Source organism: Mustelus asterias, chromosome 3 (assembly GCF_964213995.1).
Source record: "Mustelus asterias chromosome 3, sMusAst1.hap1.1, whole genome shotgun sequence".
Classification (NCBI taxonomy): domain Eukaryota; kingdom Metazoa; phylum Chordata; class Chondrichthyes; order Carcharhiniformes; family Triakidae; genus Mustelus; species Mustelus asterias.
The window spans coordinates 125,794,005-125,801,601 of NC_135803.1; positions in this window are offsets into that span (position 1 = coordinate 125,794,005).

The following is a 7,597-nucleotide window of genomic DNA, read 5'->3' on the forward strand; positions in this document are numbered from 1 at the left end:
AGGGCCTCCTCTGTATTCCATGACTCTGTGACTATGACTACTCACTTCAAAACCTAAGTCACTGCATAGCTGGCTGAGAACAGCCACTTGAAGGCTAATTGATTGTCTAAAGCAAAATTGCTGAAGCTAATCAAGTCTTTAGGTTTGCCTGCAGGTATTTCAAGACCATTTCACCTACCTTGTCCATTACCTGTAGAAGGGCTTATACTGAAGAAGAATTAGGGAGGGAGTATCAGATAGCTGGAAAATGGATTTGGCAATCATGTGGGAAGGAAAGAATCAGCGGGAACCAAAAGAGAAAATGCTGGAAAATCTCAGCAGGTCTGGCAGCAACTGTAAGGAGAGAAAAGAGCTGCTGTTTTGAGTCCAGATGACCCTTTGTCAAAGCTTCAGCGGGAAGCCTTCCTGAGGGTACCAGATTAATCAGATAGCACCAGAAGGGAGCTTGATTATGCCAGTGTCGTTTGTCTCAATCTCTGACCTCTCTCTTACCAACCTTTCTTGTTTATTCTGATCCAATCAGGTGTAACTACCTGTTTGCTGAGTTCAGCTCGACCTTTTTTTCTCTCAGCATAATGAACCTCTTGCCTGTACATCCAGCAGAATGTATCAACCCAGATGAACTTTTCACTGTGCAACACGGTGGCACAGTGATTAGCACTGCTGCCTCACAGCGCCAGGGACCCGGGTTTGATTCCCGGCTTGGATCACCGTCTGTGTGGAGTCTGCACGTTCTCCCCGTGTCTGTGTGGGTTTCCTCCTGGTGCTCCGGTTTCCTCCCATAGTTCAAAGATGTGCGGATTAGATTAATTGGCCGTGCTAAAATTGACCCTTAGTGTCAGGGGGATTGGCAGGGTAATTGTGTGGGGTTACGGGAACAGAGCCTGGATTGTGGTCAGTACAGACTCAATGGGCCAAATGGCCTCCTTCTGTACTGTAGGGATTCTATCTCTCTCATCAGCTGTCCCTGAAGGATGAGTTTCAGTTTTGAAGCCAGGAAGAACTCTGTTCATTGCTGCAGCCATTTTGCAAACAGGACGGGTTGGCCTGACTACACACAGCTTTGAATCCTACGACACAGACTCACTCCAAGGAGCACGAGGGATCCTTTGCCAGGTCAGCCAATTTGCTGTACATTCCACTATGAGGTAAATCACCAATGCCTTCTGTGTCAGGGCAGCTCAATTTATACACTTCAGAGAGAGTCGCAGACAGAAGAGTGTCGGGGTTTGTTTACATTCAGAAGCACTGGAGTTCGCAAGTTAGTATTGATATACTGATTGCAGCTCTGTGGCTTTCTAAGCTCCAAATGCAAACACAGACCTCATCACAATCTCATTCGAAACATGGACAAAATAAGTGAATTCCTAAGCTGAGTTGGGAATCATTGCCCTTGTTATCGAGGTTCAGAACATGAGGAATAAGAGCAGAAATATGCCACTTAGCCCCTTCATCCTGCTCCGCCATTCAATTAGAACTTGTTTGATCTGATTGTGGCTTCAACTCCATTTTCTTGCTGGTTCCCCAAACCCTTGACTCCCTTGTCAACCAAAGGTCTGTCCAATTTCAGTCTTGAATATATTTAATGACCCTGCTCTCTGGGGAAGAGAATTGCAGAGCCGTGAGACAAAGAAATCCTCTTCATCTCCATCTTAAATCGGAAACCTCTTATTTTTAAACTTTGTCACCTAGTTCTAGACTCTCCCACCATTTTCCCAGTATCCATCTTGTCAAGTCCCTTCAGAATCTTACATATTTCAACAAGATCATTCTTCTCATTCTCCTAAATGAATATAGGTCTAACCTGCTCAAGCTTTCTTCATAAGACATCCCTTCATCCCAGGCGTCAGCTGAGTGAACCTTCGCTGAGCTATTTCCAATGCAATTATACATCCCTTTAAGTAAGGAGACAGAAACTGTACACATACTCCAGATGTGCTGACAGCCAGTCTCACTGCCCTTGCTGTCAACCTCCCTTTGTCCCTCAGCCCCGCAGCCACCATGTCATGACCCCTACCCCCTATCATTCACCCATGTCTGGGGTCTATTCAAGGCCTCAGGTGGATGTAGTTCTGGCAGCAGCCACCACCTCCACTGTGGCACCGCTGGGTTCAGAAGAGTTGCTAGCCTTTGATTGGCTGGCAGCTCTCAATGGGTGGGACTTCTACTCATGGTCCTTGATCCCAGGTTAAGGGCCGTGGGTTTGGGAGGTGCTGTCAAAGGAGGTTTGGAAAGTGCATCTTGTAAGTGGAGCATTCTGGCTGAATGACACAAGGTATGGAAGTCCTTCCTGAAAATCAGCAGTGCAGCTCTCTGGCCAGCAGACAAGTCCCCCATTTCCTCAAACAGATCCCATCCATAAACTCTCAATGAACTTGTGCAATTTGGAGTACATATATTTGGGTGTATAAAAGCAGCATTTTAGAATATAATAGTTCTTTCCCCTTGAATTAAAAATATATTCTGTGACATATTAAACCTTCCATCTACGGATATACAGCCAAACGCTGCAGATGCTGAAAACCTGAAATAAAAACAGGAAAAGCTGGATAAACTCAGTGGGAAGGATTTTCCCATCCCACCCACCATGGGAATCATAGGGGGTAGGGGGACAGACCATGCAAAGGCCCATTGACCTTGGGTGGGATTTTCCAGTTTTGGGGTGAGCGCAGCTGGAAAATCCTATCCAGTGGGTCTGACAGCATCCGTGGAGAGGGAAACAGTGGGTGGAATTTTCCACTTTTTCTTTGAAGTGCTGGACCGGGCGAGGAAAGCCGGGTGCATCGTGTTGGCTGCAAAGCTGGCTTTTCTCACCATGGCCGGAATTTTACCGACACATCCGCCCCGGAATCAGGGGCGAGGCTCGCAGAACGGCATTCTCCATTGGCCTCGAGCAGGATCTTACGAGCCTCGGGTGGATGAGGCGGTAACATTCTGGTACATATTCTCCAGCACTTGGGGGAAAAAAAAGGTCCTGGAGGGGTGTCCTACACCATCACTCTGGCAGGGCAGGGCCTGGAAGAGCTGGCAGGTCAGCATTCATTTAAAAAGGGTGCCCCCTATCGCCAGCACTCAAAATAGAAACATACATACGTCCCCCACACTCCCAGGGAACCCCAACTCATGCACACGGTAACGCCCCCTACGAACACGGGCAGTCAGCCCCGCCCTCATGGAGATCTCCAGAGAAAGCCCCACCAGTGCCAGGGGCTAGTCCCAAGGGGCAGTGTCAGGGTGCTGTCCGAATATGTCCCTCTCTTCCCAGAGGGTTGAATTTACCTGTACGCCACCGACGTGTTCTCTTTGCCTGGTTCACATTGCTCCAGACCTGTTAGCCGGAATTCTCCAGCCATTCCCACCAGCGGGGTCTTCCAGTCCCACCGACAGCGTGCATACAATGGGAAACAGCGTTTACAGCGGTGGGACCAGAAGATCCCACCGCTGGCCAATGGATCTGGGCCTCCTCCGCAGAACATACTGTGGGGATGCGCAGAAAATTCCCTCCATTGCAAACCTCATCCATGTGACATCTCATCAGCCGAGGGGTAAATCCTAATGTGAGGGGAATGATGGAATTGATGTCCCGAGGCATGGTACATTGGGGAAACTATGCAGACGCTGCGACAATGGATGAATGAACACCGCTCGACAATCACCAGGCAAGACTGTTCTCTTCCTGTTGGGGAGCACTTCAGCGGTCACGGGCATTCGGCCTCTGATATTCGGGTAAGCGTTCTCCAAGGCGGCCTTCGTGACACACGACGGCGCAGAGTCGCTGAGCAGAAACTGATAGCCAAGTTCCGCACACACGAGGACGGCCTCAACCGGGACATTGGGTTCATGTCACACTATTTGTAACCCCCACAGAGTTTCACTGGCTGTCTTGTCTGGAGACAATACACATCTTTTTAGCCTGTCTTGATGCTCTCTCCACTCACATTGTTTTGTTTCTTAAAGACTTGATTAGTTGTAAGTATTCGCATTCCAACCATTATTCATGTAAATTGAGTTTGTGTCTTTATATGCTCTGTTTGTGAACAGAATTCCCACTCACCTGAAGAAGGGGCTTGCAGCTCCGAAAGCTTGTGTGGCTTTTGCGACCAAATAAACCTGTTGGACTTTAACCTGGTGTTGTTAAACTTCTTACTGTGTTTACCCCAGTCCAACGCCGGCATCTCCAGATCATGACTGCCCTTGCTCCCAGAGTGACCAACTCTTAAGAAATAAAATAAAATATATTTTGACCGGAAGGGACAGTGGTGATGACCATAAGAGAGGGGAGGGGTGAGGGTGGTGCTCGTGGCTGTGAGGGAGGCAGGGGTTAAAGCAACCAAATCTTAGAACTTATCTTATGGAGCTGCAACATTATCATTTCTCTGCTGTACTGACTCACAGACTTGCTGTCCCGTGCAAGTCATTCAACGGGGACCCTCAGGCTAAGTCTCCCACAGGTTATCCGAGAATTACAGGACAATGGCGTCTCCTAAGGGATGTGGGACAAACAATCAACATGGGGGCACTCCCTTAAAATAAGTTTGTTACCTTGCTTGCAAGCCTCAATGTTAAAAAGCCTCCTCAAAGAGCTGCAAATGGGAGCAATGGGTGGGAACTTGACATGGTGATTAATTCAATCGGGGGTGAGGGGTATGACCAGTTTTGCAGCTGAGGTTGATTTCCAATGTGATGCTTTCTAACCAGCACAACAGATTTCTGCTAGTCAAGTTATCCTGGTTCTGATGCAACAAAAGGGGCAAGGGGGCAGGACGGTGCAATGTGCCAGGGGATGTCTATAATGCTACGGAGGAACCCAGGACAAAGATTACATTGGACAAGTCATTGGCATAATTGAGGGGATGGTCTGGTGTCTGGATGGGCCTGAGGATGCCTGAACTATGCACCATTTGAAAGATTGTAGTGGCCTGTTGTGTAATTAATAACTTTGCTATCCAGAAAGGACTGATAGTGAATTGCCTGCACCTGTATTGTGAAGCTTTTTCAGGGAAACTGGTAGCTAGTGGAAAGAAGACATTGAAACATTTATGAAGGAAAAGGTGCATGTAACCGCAAAACAACTGAAGGCATATTCGGAATTACCATTCTAGAATTGATTCTAATGATTGACTGTGCCATTCATATGCAGATATCTGGTTTCTCTTCCATTGGCTCATCATTCCCTGGCATTATGTGCTGTCTTCTCCTCTGCGAGGAATACATTGATTACATTGTGCAAATTGACTGTAGAAGTCCCATATTGTACCACCACTCGATCAATGAATGAATAAACCTTATAGGGGATATTAATCAAAGAGCCCAAGATAAATCCTTAACTCCTATTCCTTAAGTCCTCAGCAAAGAACTCACTGGGAATTGACAAATTTAGGGATTTACTCAATCTGTAAATTTGGATGGCTTGATCGGTCTTATACTAATAGGTACAAAATTATTTTAAAACTTACACTACCAGTCCTTTATTAAACCGATGTGGGCTTGAATTAACCTCTTCTCAAAGACACAAAGAGAAGTCAGACTGTGAAATGTAGAATGAATATTTCTTTATTAACAGACGTATGGCCACACAGTTGGCAACATCTTTATAAATTCAGCACTAAAACTACTTAAGGTTCTTCAGTTGAGCTATTAACTGGTGGAATTAATATCTGAAGGTATTTCAAGAGTAGCACAGTAACATATATCTCTACTGGATACAAGCTGATTTTATGCTGAATGCTCAAGTTTGAAGTAAAGCCAGCAATGTTCATTTCATTTAGACTCTGGGAGAGAATTGCAGTTCACACTTACACCATAAGACCATAAGACATAGGAGCAGAATTAGACCACTCAGCCCATCGAGTCTGCTCTGTCATTCAATCATGGTGATATTTTTCTCATGCCCATTCTCCTGCCTTTTCCACATAACCCCTGATCCCCATATTGATCAAGAACTTATCTACCACTGTCTTAAAGATTCTCAATGACCTGGCCTCCAGAGCCTCCTGCGGCAAAGAGTTCCACAGATTCACCACACTCTGGTTGAAGAAATTCCTTCTCATTTCTGTTTTAAAGGATCGTCCCTTTAGCCTGAGGTTGTGCCCTCTGGTTCTAGTTTTTCCTACAAGTGGAAACATCCTCTCCATGTCCACTCTATCCAGGACTCGCAGAATCCTGTAAGTTTCAATAAGATCCCCCCTCATCCTTCCAAACTCCAACGAGTACAAACCCAGATTCCTCAACCGTTCCTCGTATGACAAGCTCTTCATTCCAGGGATCATTCTTGTGAACCTCCTCTGGACCCTTTCCAAGGCCAGCACATCCTTCCTTAGATACGGGACCCAAAACCTGAAGAGCACACAGCAAGTAATTAAAATTTGGGGAAGGGGAGCGCCTTGGTGGCACCTACTGACCCCCAAAGCACCGTGGCACAGTGGCTCGCACTGCTGCCTCACAGCTTCAGGGACCCAGGTTCAATTCTGGTCTTGGGTGTCTGTCTGTGGAGTTTGCATGTTCTCTCCGTGTCTATGTACGTTTCCTCCCAATGCTCCAGTTTCCTCCCACAGTCTAAAGCTTTGCAGGTTATGTGGATTGGCCATGCTAAATTGCCCCTTAGTGTCCCAAGAAGTGAGGTTAGATGATTTAGCCATAGTACATATGTGGGTTTCGGGGATAGGGCGGGGGAGAGGGCCTGGGTAAGATTCTCTGTCCGAGAGACGGTGCAGACTTGATGGGCCAGATGGCCTCTTCTGCACTGTAAGGATTCTATGATTCCAAGACCTAACCAATTCAATTATCAGGCTGGCCTGAAAACAGGTGCCCGCTTGAGTTAGGGTGCTTAAATATGCAAACCCAGGTATTATGCCAACTGCAAATTTCAGATACAAATTGCAAAGTTTGCACCATGCATGCACCAATTTGTTGAATAGCTTCACCTATGAGCTTTAAGGGGATCTTTGGAAGCTGCTCAAAAAACTGTCCAAAATGTTTTGGAGTGTTGTTTTTGTGGGAGCATGAAGGCTCAAGGACAGGCTGTTGTTTTTGTGGGAGCATGAAACCACAAGGACAGGCTGTATTCCTGAACTCCCAAAAATGGTGAACTGCAAACGGTAACCCAATTGGCTCCTGTAAATTGGAGTTGGGCTTCATACCAGCAGAAGCAAGGAGGTGGAGCAGCCATCACGGCAACTTTAGCCTGCTTCAGGTGGAAGTCAAAAGACTTACCCATGTATGTTAGATTTTGTTTAGATCAGTGCATTTTGCAGCTTGCAGCTTTAGTAAAGATTTCCAGATGTTAGACAAATTAAATTTATGTGGCGTTCGTCAACTCATTTCTCCTTGGAAAGTTTGCGTCCCCCTCAAGCGTGACAGTCTACAAAATCTCCGCTCTAATCATTCGGCCTTCTTCCAATGCCTGTTCTTAGCAATTCTAACTTTGCTTCTGTTTTGAGGAAATGTAGTTCTTGACTACAAATGATGCTAATTGCTTATTTCTGGCTGGTGGATTCTTAAATTTCTTCAAAGTTTTTTGCTCTCTCTTTAAAGGCCCTTTATCAATGTTATTTTATTATCTTTTTTGCCAAAAGCAACACCTTCTGTAATTTTTGAT